An 18,151-nucleotide genomic window follows, 5' to 3' on the forward strand; every position below is an offset into this window, starting at 1 on the left:
TGGGGGGGTGTATATATCCATTTAGGCTTGGCTTCTTCCAGAGGTCATAGGAATACAGCACCACCTGCTGTTTATAATCTCAATTGCCGTGTGCTGTTCCAAGTCTGAACTCAATTCTCCCACCTGGCCACTGGTGCCGAGACTGTGGATTCAGGACATTTTTTCAAGTGGGTGGTTGTTGCCAGTGCTACGGATTTAAACAGAGTGAATGCTTTGCAGCTCAGCATGTCAAAGTGGGGGAAATCTCATGTTTGGTCCACAAACACAGAACTGTTGATCTAGACATTGTTATAGAGGATGCTGCCAAAACACCACCACCAAAACCACTGAAATAAAATTAAATATTTCATCAAGAATTGTTCTCAACTAAAGCTGTTGGACAAATACAAAGAGATTTGGGGTGGTGCTGAGTGGGCGTTACAGTTCTTCACCTTCTAGCCCATGGGTAGGCAAACTAAGGCCCGAGGGCTGGATTCAGCTCAGTCACCTTCTAAATCCAGCCCGCAGAGGTTCCGGGAATCAGCGTGTGTTTACATGAGTAGGATGTGTCCTTTTATTTAAAATGCATCTCTGGGTTATTTGTGGGGCATAGGAATTCGTCCCCCCCCCAAAAAAAAATATAGTCCGGCCTCCCACAAGGTCTGAGGGACAGTGCCCTCCTACTGAAAAACTTTGCTGACCCCTGTTATAGCATTTCTAAATGTTGTTTAGGTATGGGAGTCGCGTGACTTTTGTGTTTCAGACATTGTGTAGTGGAATATTCCGGAGGCACAGAGGAAGCTTTTGTTTTCTAGCACAACCTCTATTCACATAGGCACATCTCTCAGCCCTTTGTGGCATGTGTGCATTTGTGTGTGTGTGTCATGCAACTCAACTGATAATGCCCAGTCCAGTTTTTTTTCTTTTTGGAGGACTGGACTGAGAGGCAGAAAATGCCAAAGAGTGAACCTAAATAAAAGGGAGGGGGCATCAAAATAAGCTGCAGTGTACTCTCACACACGCCCCTTCCCAAAATATGTTGGATAATGTTTTTGGGGGGTGTTTCTTGCTTAAAACAACAGAAGATTGCTTATTGAAGCCATGGAGTTTGCCTGTACAGTCGTACCGTGGAAGTCAAACAGAAGCTCCAGCAGCCAGTCAGAAGCTGCGGAAGCCCCGTCTGATTTCGGGTTCCAAAAGAATGTTTGCAAACCAGAGCAATCACTTCCGGGTTTGCGGCGTTTGGGAGCCAAAATGTCCGAGTTCCAGGACGTTCGGGATCCAAGGTACGACTGTATGCCCTTATGAAGTCATAACTTATGTCTCAAAGCAAACCGTCTCCACCATGAGAGCTCTAAAAATGTGAGTTTTTCAGGCTCCTGTGAGGAAAAGTAAAATAATGTTGTGACTTTTCTTTTTAATGTTTTTATTCTATTTTAAATCTCAATAATGTGGCAACAATAAACACACGGTAATATACAAATAATTATAGGTGACAGTCTTTCACTAATACATATAAGCAAAACACATAGAAAGTAAAAAAAAAGTGTTTGCATTACTATTTATACATTATCTTAGGCTGTACCAGGTTCTGGAAAGAAATAGGACACCCTTTGTTTGATCACTGATAATCATAGCACTCTTGTTTTCTCTTTCTTGCTCTCTTGCACACACACGTACCCCCACCCACCCACCCACCCCTTTACCTCTACCTCTTAGAGGTCCACTTTGTTCAGTGCTGGAGGAAATGTCTTCTGCCATTCTGTTCGTGTCGGTGTAACACAAGTCTTTCCTACTTTACTTCTAATACACACTTCAGCCTAAATGGCTCATAAGCTTGACATGTGAGTTTCCATGATCAGTTTGTTTGACCAAAGAAACATATGCGCACGCACGCACGCACACGCGCGCACACACACAAAGTTATTGGACTACATCTTTCATCATCTGACGATGGCCTGTGCATTCCAAGATCAGGATATATTCACCACAGTAGTCCATGCATTAGTAACTTCAAGACTGGATCAGTTCTACCCTGTACATGTAGGGCTCTGTTTGCACTTGATCTGGAAATTACAGTTAGTGATGAATGTTGCAGTATGGTTGCTGACAGGAGTGAGACTCTCGCAGTGTATTACACCCCTGCTCAGAGATCTGCATTGACTGACAATTTGTTACCAGGCCAAATTCAAGGTGTTAGTATATAAAGCCCTCAGCCGCTTCGGACCAGTTTACTTGAAGGATCAGATTACTCCCCCTGGGCCCATTTGATTGCTTTGATCTCCGAAACCGGCACTTTTACGAGTTCCATATAATGTATGTTCTGTGTGGCAACACCTACTTTTTGGAAGTCCCTGCCCATTGGTATTAGGCAAGCACCTTCACTGAATTGTTTTCAGCACCTGCTAAAGCCTTTTCGCAATGTTAACATGTAATTTTATTATGTGTGGTTGTTTTTAGAATTACTGGTTTTATTAACATTCTGATTTTTAAAAGCTTCCTTTTAATGTTCGCTTTAATTGGTATCGGGTAAGTGGTATATACATTTTATAAATATACATTTTGTTTAAATAAAAATTCAAAAGCTGGCCAGGGCTGATGGGAGTTTGAATCCAGCTACCATCAGGAAGGCCGCAGGATTCCCATCCCTGAGTTAACCAGGTGATACCTATGCCATCTGTGGAGAGCTCTTGAAGCCTTCCAGGACAGGCATAGGCAAACTCGGCCCTCCAGATGTTTTTAGACTAGAATTCCCATCATCCCTGACCACTGGTCCTGTTAGCTAGGGATGATGGGAATTGTACAAAAAAATCTAACAAAAAGAGAAATGACATTTTTTTGAGCTATTTCTGCTCAGACACTGTTTCCAGGAAATTCTGGATGTATGTTAACCCTAAATAATCCTTCTGCTCTGGTCTTCTGAATGAATATCACTCAGGCATAGGCTTCACCATGTTGCTTATACTAATTTGCCTGTTACACGCACTCTTTCGTAAGGAGAAAAGATGCCATATTCCAAAGAGAAGTCGCCTAAATTCTTCTTGAACTTTGAGATGATTCATGCTTCAGTCTCTGGCGGTAAGGGGTGCCACAATTATAGGCCGCAGGGCTCCTGGAATCATTAACAGTGAGCTTCGTTACAGCAGCTGAGAACATGATCTCGCTGTATCGGAAAGGTGAAGCACAGCAGAGCGGTACGTTCTGTGCAGATGGCCATCTCCCAGTGCTATAAATGAACATGCTGTGCTAGCCTAGGTCCTCTGCTCTAGTGAATGACTACTTTAATTGTTGAGCCCTCGTGAGTGAGGAAACTGTAAGTCCGAGTACCGCAAGAGGGGCTGTTAAATGAGCACAACTTGGAAGGCCACGGCAACACTTCCTTCCACTGTAGTCCTCAACCTAATTTTGTTTGACTCTTTCACAGCGGCAGCACATCTGAGCACAAGAGCATCTAAGGTTTCCTTGCTGGACCTGACTAAAAGCTTTGTCAAGTCCAGCACTCGGCTCCCATCAATGGTCTATCCAGGTGTCCTAGAAAGTTCTCAGGCAGAGTGTTATGCAACAGCCATAATAACTTGTTTTTTTTTCCACACCACACCCAGGAATCACAAACAGGCCGTCTCAGATTATGAAGTTTCTATCTGGTTCGTTCTATACCTCTTGCAGATTTCCACCCAGCATGATTTACACGGCCAGTTGGCTCTTTAAAAAGAATGCATAGCATCTTGAGCATTGATGAGGTTCAGGGGCGCAATGTCCAAGCCTTTTGCTTTGCATGCAGAAGGTCCTCCCGTCTTAGAGAGGCGCTGCCAACCACAGTGGGCAGCGTTGAACTGGATGGGCCAATAGTGTGGTTCGGTATAAAGCATCATCTTTGTTTGTTTGTTAGTGAAACAACCAGTGAAGGACTAACTCCAGAAAGAGATCTGTCTCCTGCAGTGGTAGATAATATGGAGACCTCTCGGGCTGAGTGTCTTCTTACTGAAAGTGTGCTGAACTGGTTTTAATTGCTTTAATAGGGAAGGAAAGGGATAGTTTCACCACCAAACAGCTTGCCGCTGGAGACAGAACACAGCACTTGCCTGCAACATGGAACGAAGCATGACCCAGCCCCGTCCTATCCTTTGTGTGACACTGTAGCAAGCCTTGGTTCACCAATAATATGATGTCCCCATCCTCACATATTTAATGGGGTGGGGGATAGCTGAAGGGCGATCTCTATAGCACTGTTCCCTCACTTCCCTCGCTTTGGAAATGTGGATAGATGTGTATGCCAGAACTTAGCGCACACAGCCACTGGATTTTTTATATTATTTAAACTTTTGAAATTTGCAGACTCGTACAGGTATTGGTATTGGGGAGGGACGTGGGTGGCGCTGTGCGTTAAACCACAGAGCCTAGGACTTGCCGATCAGAAGGTCGGCGGTTCGAATCCCCGCGACAGGGTGAGCTCCCATTGCTCAGTCCCTGCTCCTGCCAACCTAGCAGTTTGAAAGCATGTCCAAGTGCAAGTAGATAAATAGGTACCGCTCTGGCGGGAAGGTAAATGGCGTTTCTGTGCACTGCTCTGGTTCGCCAGAAGCGGCTTAGTCATGCTGGCCACATGACCCAGAAGCTGTACGCCGGCTCCCTTGGCCAATAAAGCGAGATGAGCGCTGCAACCCCAGAGTCGGTCACGACTGGACCTAATGGTCAGGGGTCCCTTTACCTTTACAGGTATTGGGGAAGGGGTTTGTGTCGCTGTTGCTAATGTACGTATAGTCACATGCAATACCCCATATATTGACGGCGACGCTCACACAATTGTATGCTATCCAGCAACCACAGCAAATGGTTTGGGGTGTTTTTTGCGGGGGAAGAATAATATCCCACCCACTCCCAGCTATAAAACATTGTCCTTGGGCAGTTGTGAAAAAGCCTTGTTCGAAGAACAGAAGCACAACATTGCAGGGAGAGGAAGGGGCTGGTCACAAGAGGTCACAAATGTCCATTCATTGCACAAAGACAGCAACTGTATGGGAAAACCTTCTGCCTGCTCTGCTGTGTGATAAGATCAGGGTTTTGGGGGACGGGGGGGGGGGAGCAACATCAGCTTCTGAAACAGATTCCAGTACTGGACACTAGGGGATCCCCAGCTCAAACTAAGCACTTAAGCTTTTTCTTCTACAGTGGTTTCCCGCAAGACGAATGCCTCGCAAGACGAAAAACTCGCTAGACGAAAGGATTTTGCGGTTTTTGAGCTGCTTCGCAAGACGAATTTCCCCATGGGCTTGCTTCACAAGACGAAAACGTCTTGCGTTTTTTGCAAGTTTGTTTCCTTTTTCTTAACACCATTAATACAGTTGCCACTTGACTTCGAGGAGCAACTCATAGAACGCGGTGTGGTAGCCTTTTTTGAGGTTTTTGGTGATTTTTGAAGCTTTTCCAAAACTTTTCCGACACCGTGCTTCGCAAGACGAAAAATTCGCTAGACGAAAAAACTCACGGAACGAATTAATTTCGTCTTGTATTGTTTTAGCTGTGAAAGTGACTTCATACGCTTTAGTCTAAAGCAGAAATCTGTAACCTTGTCAAGGGCAGAATCTACATACCTTTGATCTCAACCTGCAACATAAGGCTCAATTTAACTTAATTATTTTGTCTTCCTCTTTTATCTCTCTAGGATGAATGGGTGCAAAGAATAGCAGCAGGCCTCCTGCAGTTTAAATTAGTTTATTTAAAATAATATTTCTAAACTCTTCACTTTTTAATAATAATTTTTAAAAAATCTAAGTGGTATACAATAGTTTTGTGGAAGAGGAATTTTTCAGCAAGTGCCGCTTGCTAAGCAGGAGTAAGAAAAGCTTCCCCTGCTGAACTTTCCTCTACTTCGCAGCTATTAGAAGTGCTTTTTTTCTTTGCGTGGAAAACAAGCCTGGGACTGAACCTTTGCACAGACCAACAACTTTTCTACCATCATTGTATTTGGCTTTCTCCTCTCGGAAGTCGTCGTTCCACCCCTAAGACTTGGGAGTTGTAACAACATTTTCTTTCTCATCACAACAACAGGTCACAGTTGCTCCCATGTTACGGATGTCCAACCTAGTCTGCTCTCCCTGGAAACTCTGTGTGATGAATCTGTGGCCTAACTGAGAGAGGAACTTGAACTCAGCTCCCTAAGCTCAGCCCTCTGACACTATGAGGAGATGACAGAGGTGGTCTGAGGAGTCTGAGCTGACAGCAAAACCCAGGCTACCCAATGTTCCAAGTCCCAGGGGGTAGGACCTATAGCCCTTGCTCAGACGGCTGGCACCGACACTTCTTCTTTTGAGACACTGTTGTCACACTGAGTGACAACATTCATATCTGTTCTTGCAGAATACAGTGGTACCTTGGCTCTCAAAATCCGTTCTGGAAGTCCATGCCCAAACCAAAGCATTCCAAAGCCAAGGCTCGCTTTCCCATAGAAAGTAATGCAAAATGGATTAATCCGTTCCAGACTTTTTAAAACAACCCCTAAAACAGCAATTTAACATGAATTTTACTATCTAATGAGGCCACTGATCCATAAAATGAAAGCAATAAACAATGTACCATAGTCACACAATCAGTCAGTAGCTGAACTGGGTTCCACACAATCTCAAAAAAAAGAGAGAGCCACAAAAACAAAAACGCAAAATAAATAGCAAAAAACAGGCAGACCTCAGCATAACACTCAAATCGGAAGTGTAACACTCAAAACGGAGCCCGTTCAGCTTCCAAAAAAAGTTCGCAAACCGGAACACTTACTTCTGGGTTTGCAGTGTTTGGGTACCAAGTTGTTTGAGTACCAAGGCGTTTGAGAACCAAGGTACCACTATACAGGAGTTTCAGAGTACAGAAGAATAAGGAGCACAAGAGAGTGCTTGGCCTGTGTTTCTCCTCTTGTGCAACTCATGGACTGCAGTTTTGGGGGCACATACACTCTCTCACACACCTTTTATTGCTGGCTGGCAAATCTGTAATGAATTATGCTCCGGCAGCTGCAGCCCCTAATAAGGAGCAGAGGGATGTTTGTTCGAGTTATAACCGTCAGGAGGCTCGTCTTTTTCCAAAGACACCAATGAGCCGGTCAGTCCTAGGGCAGTCAGCCGCCGTTTCTGTTGATTCATTGAAATGCTGCGCTTGAATATAGCGCTGCAGGACTTAGCAGCCTCAGAGCTGTATTACTGTTGCTGAAATGTCAGAAGAGCACCCCATCTCCTCCCAAAATTGTGCCCCCACTGTCCAGTGAGGAGGAGAGGTGCAGAATCCTGCTGCTCTGAGCTTTCTTTTTCAAAATATTATTATTGCTGCAAAAAGCAACAAAAATAATATGAATTAAATGAAAGCTTAATTGAGAGAGCAGTGGGGACCTATGATCCTTGAGAGAGATACCATCCTTTCCTATTGGCCTGAGAAACATGGGTTCAGTTATCTGCACTTGAGCAGACAGCTCCTAGTAGAATCTACAAACCACTGTAGTGAGTGTGTTTGTACTTAACCCCAGTGAGCACAATGACCATTCGCTCTTCCTGTACAGGTGCCTTTCAGCTCAGGCCCCAAATTCAGCTCCACCAGCGTCTCCAGTTAAATGATCTTGAGGTGACATGGCTGGGGAAGGCCTCTTGCCATGGGCTTTGAGAGCCACTGCCAGCCAACATAGGTGATGCTAAGGAAGATGCAGCAACGATCTGACACAGTGAAAGGAGGCTTCATCTGTTCAATGAATAGGAAGAGCACAGCTTTCACTACAGCATGTTTAACTGCACATCTACAAGCAACTGCCCACATTATCATAGAGGTCATAGAATCATAGCCAGACACGCCAACCCATTGTGCCACAGGATGGCCTGGTGTGTAGGCACTTTGAAAGCTGTATTGTACAGGGTGTACTAGATAATAGGAGAAGCTAAATTAGCAGTGTGCCACACATTGCCATTGCTGATATTGCCATTACATTATGTTTGTGTAATCACTAATTACACATTAGCGAATGAACTAAACCATGATTTTGTGACCTTGCTATTCAAAATGGAAGGGGGGCAACCTTGGCTTGCTAAAGCTTAAGGACTGCCTTTGGTGGTATTAATTTTCACTAGCATGAACCTTCCTGTGTATTCCTCGGTATGCACTCATGTGAGCAACTGGCGTGTTCCATCGAAAGCATCCGGTTCATGGCTGCAGGCATTCTCACAGTCTTGGAACTAGAAAACCAGGTTTACACGTTTCTGACATACGTTGCTAACAGTAGTTCTTTCAAGCACACTCATGAGGAAAATAGGACGGTTGGTGCAATTTACCAAGGAAAACATACTGCCTGAACTAGCCTTGTTACCTTACAGTGTCTAAATAATTCCGTACAGAGAAAGCTGACTTGAACCGAGTAAGATAATCTGTCGCCATCTAGCTCAGGGTTGCCTGTACAGTGACTGGCAGGCAGCAAGCTCTCTAGGACCCCTTCCATCAAAAGCACATGCTGTGCTGCTAAGAGGCAGCCCCTCACCTTCTGCATCCTCCTGGGTGACGCTGTTCTCCAGACAGTGAAGAGGAAGGAGGCTGGAAGTACATTTTGCAGCTCAAGTCAAGATATACTTGCAACTGAGTCAAGATATACAATGAAGTTTGGACCAGATAGCTCTGGGAATTTTGTAGGTGTGGGGCCCATGGGTTTGCTATGGGCATGAGATATAAAGACACACACAACTTTTGATGACAACAATTGCAAGTGAAACTATCAGCAGGTCTCTGTGTTTTGCTTTGTTTTTTTACATGACAGCTCAATTAAATATTTGCTTGGATTTCCACAGCCCCCACCTATTGCCAAATCCACACTGCAGGCTACTTTTGGGTTATCTTTGGTGTATTCTAAAGTGCCCACAAATTTTTATTTTATGAGTTTTGATGTTAAAAATTCTCAAGATGCCCTAGAAATATTATTTGAACAACCCTCTGAACTGACCTTGGTGCATATTAATTTCATTGGTGTACAGTATATTAGTTTCATTGCAATCTTCACAACAGCTTTCTGATGACAAAGTAAAAGGGCCATAATTAATTGTCCAGTAAGAAAATTACTAATGGTATAACACCAGTGATAAAATGCTACTACAGTCAATGACAGCATGGAAATGCTTTCCAATACATTGTATTAATCACAACTACCATGACTAATACTTGATTATAATTGTGGTCACTCCAAACAGGATACATATTATTGGCATTCCACTCCTTGGTCACCATAAGTATAGTGAAAAAAATAGCTAGGTAATAGAGGCCTTTGAAGGGGTAGCTCAGATGTGACTGATAAATTTTCTGCAGCTAGTAAGTCAAAGGCAGTGGTTTCTTCATTAGGAGAACTAATTTTGTTTTCACTGTTTCGCTACCTAGGCAGATGAATGATTGTGGCAGGTTTCCTATTAGTGATTTCTTTCCAAAGGGGTTTGCTATTCTAGGAGGTACCTGTACAACACTGTGGTTCCACCTCCTCCATCCCTGCCAGCTAATAATGTTTTCTGACCTTCCACACATCAGCAGCAGTTCTTGTAGAATTGTAAGGGTTGGAAAAGATCCCAAGGATCATCTAGGCTATGGTTACCAGATTTTTTTCAATGAATCCGGGGACACTTTTTTTTTTTAACGCTGAGTAGCAACAGGGAGTCAGTAGTGGGGATGTTATGTTGAGGCAAAAGACTCTTGGCCCAAGCATGCATGCTTATTGTATAAAGGTGCAAAGTCCTTCTTTCGCACCCTGTGAAACATAAATGCACAGTGTTTTTTAAAAACTTGGCAACGGCCGCCCACCCATGATTCCCGAGCCTCCCCCAATCAGTCAAAACGAAGGGGTCAGGAGATGGCACAAGACACATCCTATGAGCACAAGACACATCATATGGGGACTTCTGGCGAGGAAAAATGGCAGGCGCCACAGCAGCAAACAACTCCTGAAGCCAGCCAGAGCCAACTGTGCTACCAGGCTGGCTCTGGGCTGCTGAGGCTGCCACTGTCACATTTCCCAGGGACAGATTTGCAAATCTGGGGACATTCCAGGGACGGAATTTATTCGGGGACAGATTTGCAAATCTGGGGACTGTCCCATGAAACGGGGACGTCTGGTTACCCTAATCAAGGCCAACCCCCTGCAACACAGGACTCTGAACTAGATCATACATGACAGATGGCCATCCAATCTCTGCTTAAAAACCTCCAAGGAAGGAGAGTTCACCACCTCCAGAGGGAGTCTGTCCCACTGCCAAACAGCTCTTACTGTCAGATATCACTTCCTGGTATTTAGTCGGAATCTCCTTTCTTGTAACTTGCCTTACTGGCTTTGAATGGGGAAATATTTTACAGGTGTTGTCATGAAACAAGTTTTACAGCTTCAACCCATGGGCTGGTTTGTTTTTTGTTTTGATGTGGAATGCTTTAATGTTCCAGGAATTCACCTTGGTTGACTTTAGTTTTGGAAGAGTGGTTTGTCCAACTGGTGTGCAGAAGTCAAGATAACGAACCATGAACATACACTGAAATCCTATGCATGCTTATTATAATAATATTATAATAATTTATTATTTATATCCCGTCCATCTGGCTGGGTTTCCCCAGCCACTCTGGGCGGCTTCCAACAAAAGATTAAAAATACATTAAAACATCAGTCATTAAAAACTTCCCTAAGCAGGGCTGCCTTCAGATGTCTTCTAAACGTCAGATAGTTGTTTATTACTTTGACATCTGATGGGATGGCGTTCCACAGGGCGGGCGCCACTACTGAGAATTCCCTCTGTCTGGTTCCCTATAACCTCAATTCTTGCAATGAGGGCACTGCTAGAAGGTCCTCGGCACTGGATCTGTGTCCGGGCTGAACAATGGGGGTGGAGACGCTCCTTCAGGTATACTGGGCAGAGGCCATTTAGGGCTGTAAAGGTAAGCACCAACACTTTGAATTGTACTTGGAAACGCACTGGGAGCCAATGCAGATCTCTCAGGACCGGTATTATATGGTCTTGGCAGCCACTCCCAGTCACCAGTCTAGCTGCCGCATTCTGGATTAATTGCAGTTTCCGGGTCACCTTCAAAGGTAGCCCCATGTAGAGCGCATTGCAGTAGTCCAAGCGGGAGATAACGAGAGCATGCACCACTCTGGTGCAACAGTCTGTGGGCAGGTAGGCTCTGTGTACCAGGTGGAGCTGGTAAACAGCTGCCCTGGACACAGAATTAACCTGCGCCTTCATGGACAGCTGTGAGTCCAAAATGACTTACTGAGAAGTCCCACTACGGCCAATGGGGCATACTCCCTTGTAACAAGGTTGCAGCCCTAATCAGCTTGCAGATGTCTTGTTCACAGAGCAATGGAGCAAATGGCTCAAAATATACAAGGGAGGGAGGTAGCAGGGGAGTCTGTTCCTCCTAGCCTGGTTTTACAACTGTGTTGTGCCCATGGGCATCAAAGCATGGAACATAACTTGCAGGAATTCCTGCAATGCAAGGGGTTGGACTAGATAATCCTTGGAGTCCCTTCCAACTGTTCAATTCTGTGATTCTTTGATTATATGAATGCTCCTTTGACTCTAAAAATGTACTATGAAAGCCATCTCTTCACTGTCTTTTAATCCTGTGCAATCTTCATCACAAACAGCCTTTCCTAACCCCTTACCCAGAAGTAGGTCCTATTGATTTAAAGGGATTTAAGTTTAGGGTTGTGGCCTTTAGGTCAGGGGTAGGGAGCTTGCAGTATGTCTGGCTTCCTGCAGGTGTGTGTGTGTGTGTGAAGGGGGAAGAGACCTGAAGTTGGGTGTGAGGGGGAAAGGTGAGGGGTGCTGAAACTGATGGTAGAAATGGGGGGAGCCCTTTGCAAGGAACCAGTTCAGAACTCTAGCAAGAACAATCGGTCTCTCACCAGCACACTGGTCAAAAGGAAGAGTGAGAGAAAATGGGGTGTCAGAGAGAGAGATGGTGATAGCAAAAACCACAGCTAGTTGCCATATGCCAGGGCTTAGGGGCAGCCTCTGAAGTCAGAGCAGAAGCTTGCCATACAGTACCATCTGAACCCCAGGACCTTTCTTTTACAAACCAAGCCCTGGTTCCCTGTTTGTGGAATGCTCTCCCCAGGGACGCGGGTGGCGCTGTGGGTTAAACCACAGAGCCTAGGACTTGCCAATTAGAAGGTCAGAGGTTCGAATCTCTGCGACAGGATGAGCTCCCGTTGCTCGGTCCCAGCTCCTGCCAACCTAGCAGTTCGAAAGAACGTCAAAGTGCAAGTAGATAAATAGGCACCGCTCCGGCGGGAAAGTAAACGGCGTTTCCGTGTGCTGCTCTGGTTCACCAGAAGCAGCTTAGTCATGCTGGCCTCATGACCCAGAAGCTGTACGCCGGCTCCCTCGGCCAATAAAGTGAGATGAGCACTGCAACCCCAGAGTCGGCCACGACTGGACCTAATGGTCAGGGGTCCCTTTACCTTTACTCCCCAGGGAAGATTGCCTGGCATGTGTTTAGGCACCAGGTAAAAATGTTTGTTGATAACCAGGCTTTGGGCTGATTAAATATTCTGCATCCCTTAAAATGTGTTTGGGGGTGGAAGGTTGGTTGGTTTGTTAAATGTATTTTTTGTGTGTTCTCATTTTCTATTTTCATGCTGCGAACTGCCCTGCAATCTTCAGAGGAATGGCAGTTTACACATTTAATAAATAACAATTATTATCATTTTTATTATTAAGCTGTGATTCCTGCATTGCAGGGAGTTGGGCTAGATGGCTTTTGGGAGATCCCTTCCTACAGTTCTATGACTCTGTGAGAAGAATGGGGGAAAGATCAAGCAAAGACAATTTCTCTTTTTCCCTGACAAACTGCTATGTTTTGTTCCTATCAGGCTGCCTCTCTGGGACACATCTGTGCTAAATGAATTTTATTAAAATAATTATCTTCTCGCGGAAGCAATTATGTCTTCGCTTTAACTTGCAAGCAGCAAACGCAAACCATCAAACTATATGCATCTCCTCCATTTGCCCGTTTGGATGGTTGCTATGTTGGTTTGCTTGACAACTATGCTGTGCTAAGCAGGCCACACTTGCTCCTTCCAAAATCAGTGACAGCTTCTTCTTTCTTCAAGTAGGACGCTCTAGTCATATAGCGGCTACCTCAGGCTGTGGGGTGGCTAAAAAATAGCCAAGGTGTCTGCTTTAAAACAATGGTGGTCATACAGGGATCGCCAACCTTTCTCAGAGAGGGCGCACATTTGGAAATCTAAGAAACCATTGAGGACACAATAGCAATTTCACAAAAGAAAAACTGATGATGCTCAGAACCTCCTCTCCAAAGAAAAGCAGGCAAATTTCTACAAACCCTGAAACAAACAGAACATGGATAAAAAAACAGGCAACCCCACCCACCAGCCAAACAAATCCTCAGGTCAAAAAGTATTTTAAAAACAATTGGAAGGGACAGTGGGGCCTTGTGACCGACTCCAAGAGGGATATCTCAAGGCACTGTGATACCAGTGAATGCCACCACAAGGGCCTCAGGGCTAAGGGGCTGTGGGACCAGGCCCTTTAAAAGCACATTCTTTTGCTGCCAATGACCTGATAAATCAGGCCCCTGAGGAAGTGGCCTTTCCTACGAAGAGCCAACTTAAGTTTTCAAACCTGATGTCTGAGGTTAAAACCAAGGAAGCGGCATTTCTTCCCTCCAACGTCTTCTCAACCCCCAGCCCTTACTACTAATCTCACAGCATCAGGTGTTCTTCAGATAAATGTTAATAACCACAGCAAAGAAGTCCGCATCTAATAAAAAGGATGTACAGGTCAAGATGGAAACATTTACAAGAAATTCTTTCTCTCCCACTCACAACTCATAACGTGAAGGGAAGGCAGATGGTTGAAAGGTTTGATCAGATCGATTAAGCCTATAAGCTTCGAATTTCACAATGGAGCAGTATGTTCTTAGACTTTGATTTAGTTATTAACATTTATAAGCTGCCTTTCCATTAAAAAAAAACAACCATTCCCATTTTGAGTTGACAGCTGGGGCTTAGAAATGAAGGTAGAGGTGGGATGGGTGATCTGTGGTCCTCTGTATCTTATAGCGTCATAGAGTTGGAAGGGACCCTGAGGATCATCTAGTCCAACCCCCTCCGATGCAAGAATATGCAGCTGCCCCATACGGGGATCAGCTGAGCTATCAGTTCCCATCAGTCCCATCGCAGCACGGCCAGTGGTCAGGGAGAATGAGAGGAGGAGTCCGGCAGCTTTTGGAGGGCCCAGGGTTCTCCACCCCTGAGCTACCCTTATAAGAGGGTAGACTGGAAAGGGAGCTAGACTTGTTTTTATTGGCTCTCCCACAAGCCAACGCTGAACTGGGGAAAGGGAGCATTTCTGCCTGAAATGGCCCCATTAAGTTTGTCTGCTGCTCTGTAATAATCATTCTTGCATCACTTCAAAGGTAGCCATTACTAAGCTTGTGGGCACCTTCCTAGTTGACGGTGACTCCCTCCTACGAGGTACTTAATTTATCTGGTGCTATTAATAAGTCGCTTAAGGTCTTTACACACGAGCCAACACCCTGGAATCCAGGTGTTGCCGGCTTCTACTTTTATGGGTGGAGACCTGGCTAGGGTGGTGTCACATGGCCACTTTTGAGCTCTCGATGAGGACATACCCTCCAACAATTCTCTGATGGAAACAGTGACATCCTATTCTATTACTACTACTACTACTACTACTACTACTACTACTACTACTACTACTATTATTATACCCCACCCATCTGACTGAGTTGCCCCAGCCACTCTGGGCAACTTCCAACATATATAAAAACATAATAAAAACATTAAACATTGAAATATACATTTCTTTAAAAAAAACCAGAAGCATTTTTACTTGGTATTATAGGTCAGGATATTAATAGGCAAGATGTTAAATTGTTTTTATATGCAACAACTGCTGCAAGAGTATTGTTAGCCCAGAAATGGAAGCAAGAAGAAATTCTGACGAAAGAAGAATGGCAGATGAAATTAATGGACTGTGCAGAATTGGACAAAATGACAGGAAGGATTCGAAACCTGCGGGACCAGAGATTTACAGAAGATTGGAAGAAGTATATGAATTATTTGAAGAGCAACTGTAATCAACAATTATGCTTGTCTGGAAGCCGGATACAGAGGGGCATGAGAGAGTGTGAAGAAAACAGCTCACTGCTCAAATGTAAAATTTACATCCATTGCTCCAACCATTTTTGCTTTTTTATAATTTTATTTTATTTTTATTTTGACAAATAACCATTAATAATAATAATTAATAAAAAATATAAAATACTACTTTGTCAAAATATTTTTTATTAAAAAAATATTATTTATTACCATTTTTGCTGTTGTCATCCACCCCTCCCCAGCATGGGACCCATGGCCTGAAGAGGGGTTCCCCACTCCGTGTAGCCACTGCCAAGGTAGATGGACCCAATGGTGAGACTCCTTCCTATGTTCATAGCTGTCAACTTTTCCCTTTTCTTGCGAGGAATCCTATTCGGAATAAGGGAATTTCCCCTTAAAAAAGGGAAATGTTGACAGCTATGCCTATGTTCCATGCTGTAAAGGTGAGGGGGGCGGGTTTATTTGTTGAATTTCTGCTTGCTGTGCATTTAAATAAAAGCACAAGAGCTCCGAAAGGCAAGAGAGAATTTTGTTTAGTGGCCTTTATGACAGTTACATAATCTTCCGGTATAGTCCCCTAAACCCTGCAGTCCAGATCTACAGGTGCCTTTGCCTGGTCCTGTCCCCGCAAGACTTCAGTCTAAAAGTATCGTAGTATCTAGGGTGGACTCTGCAGCTGACATAGCGGGCTTCCCGTGCTCATGCAATAGCAGAGCTAACTCATAGTTAAAAATGCCTTGACTTTCCGGAAGGCCCTTTCAGCCTCCTGCTTTCAGCAAGGAGTGTGGGAACTTCGCCACTGTACTGATAAGCCCTAAAGGGAAACACTGCCTTATCCTTAATTGCCTGTCAGTAAAATGGGGATAAAAGGACTGCCCGTCTGGGTAACAAAAAGATTGTGGGTGTTCAACAATACCATAATAGGATGAGGTTAGGTACCGCAGACACTTGGCTAAGCAAGTCAGTGTATGCCAGAGGACATACATGATGAATAAACAGGAAGGTGGTGGGGAGGGTTCACTTTCCTTTGATGTCCACATAAGTACATTACTGGCGGAAATAGGCCAATGGTAACAAGAGCTGAAGCGCAAGATTCTGGGGCAAGAGAGGAGTGAGCAGGTGGGGTCTGAAGGCATGAACAAGGCCGGTTTTATCATATAGGCAGGCTGCATGACCATTCATAATTATAGGGGTTCCCACCACACTGGAAGAACCACATGGATTTAGGTTTGTGTAGTCTCTAGGTTGCTCAGTTGCCTGTGCAAATCAAACAGAGCCGGAACCCTGCTATATCATCCCAGAGGATTGGATGGGAACTCTCTGAGCATGAGGATGTCCCCCTGTCTCAGGCACACACACACACACACACACAAATGTTGAGATGGAGCCAGTTGTGCTATGCCGGCGGGGCGCAATGAACTTGCTTCCAGTGATTAGGACAGCGAAGCAGCGGGGGGCAGGTAAAATTATGGCTGGAGATGAGATAAGTGTAGGTTGCTTCAGCAGCCAATCCCCTCTAATTTTGGAGCTATTGTGAACTATGACTGCATAAGAAGCAAGAGCTCAGAGCTGGTGGCAGAAATGTTTCGATGCACCGAGAGCAAGCTTGCATCCCATGACAATGGGGTGTGTGTGTGTGTGTGTGTGTGAGAGAGAGAGAGAGAGAGAGAGAGAGAGAATAATTAGTAACAACAAAGAATACTGTGGGTTCAACTAGTTAGTATTAGTCCTATTGTGTGTATAGCACAAATATTCATTACTATTATGCTATATATTTTATATTTTGTTTAATGTGCTTCACAAGTTTCCAGTTCCTGTACTTTCCTCCCCTCCCCCTTCCATATGATGCAATCTATGTGCATCATGTAACCATCATGTAACCCCTTGGCACCAATGACTTTTTTTTTTACAAGGGGAGGGGACACCAGTTGGTTTATTTAAACTCATGTATAGCAAAACATAGGCTCCCACACCCCCTGCTGATCATGGTGTTCCTCCTTTATAATCCAGCCAAATGTGTTCATTCCACAGGGAAACACATTGCATCAGTTAGTGACTTCATGGCTGATAATGGCTACCTCCAGTGTTTTGTCTCAAAGAACAAAGCCGGGGTGAAGCCACTTTATGAAGTCATTAATGGCCCTTCATTCTTTTCTACGCACGTTTCAGTAAACAAATTTTGTTAGGTAGATCACAGAGAATGTGAAGGCCTTCTGGCTGTTTTCTTATCCCTTTTTAACTCCCTCTTTAACCCTCTTTAAGTTGCCAGAATATTTACGTTACCCAACTGAGAGGTGTTTCCTCATTTCTTCCCCAAACTCAGTACAGATACTTGTTCTGAGTTCCTGCAGTCTTTTTCACAATCTTTCCCTGCTTCCACCTCAGATTCCCCAGAACTGGATGGGATCTCAGGAGATAATTAACTAAGGTCTTCAGAGCTCGCTTCACTCGATCCAAACCATCCCTGGGAGAGTATTCCTAATGTGGTCTAAGCACATACATTTTACTACCTATAGGATACTGGACAGATTGATATATCAACTCTTGTAAAAAATAATAATATCCTTCCTGATAGCCTCTGAGAAATGAAAACTCCCTCTAGGCAAATAGGGGAAGATGATTTTGGAAACAGGGAGAGAGTTTTTGCTAGCCAATACACATGAATACTGGCTGGTAAAAAATTGTGCGGGTTTGTAGCTGATTTCCATGGAGCTCTTTGCAATTTGGCTGCTGCCCTTCTTTCAGATGGAAACTCAAGTCTTTAAAGTGAGGTGTTTTGTGCCTCTTTATTTTCTCAGACAAACGGTCTGTACCCTCTGATGGATGGAAACAGCTATCCAGAGTACAGGTGCACTCACAATCTTTGCAGGTGGAGTCAGGTGATCCCAGCTGCAAACATATACCTTTTCTTAAGAATCATCTTTGGCACAGATGCTTTGCTTTTTTGAGACCCTCACTCAAATAGTTTTCACCTGTTCTCTGGGGAAATCCTTCCTATATCCCTATTGCCCTTCCAGTTTAACATTTTATCTCAAA

This window comes from Podarcis vaucheri, assembly GCF_965113315.1.
Source record: "Podarcis vaucheri genome assembly, chromosome: 2".
NCBI classification, from domain to species: Eukaryota; Metazoa; Chordata; class Lepidosauria; order Squamata; family Lacertidae; genus Podarcis; species Podarcis vaucheri.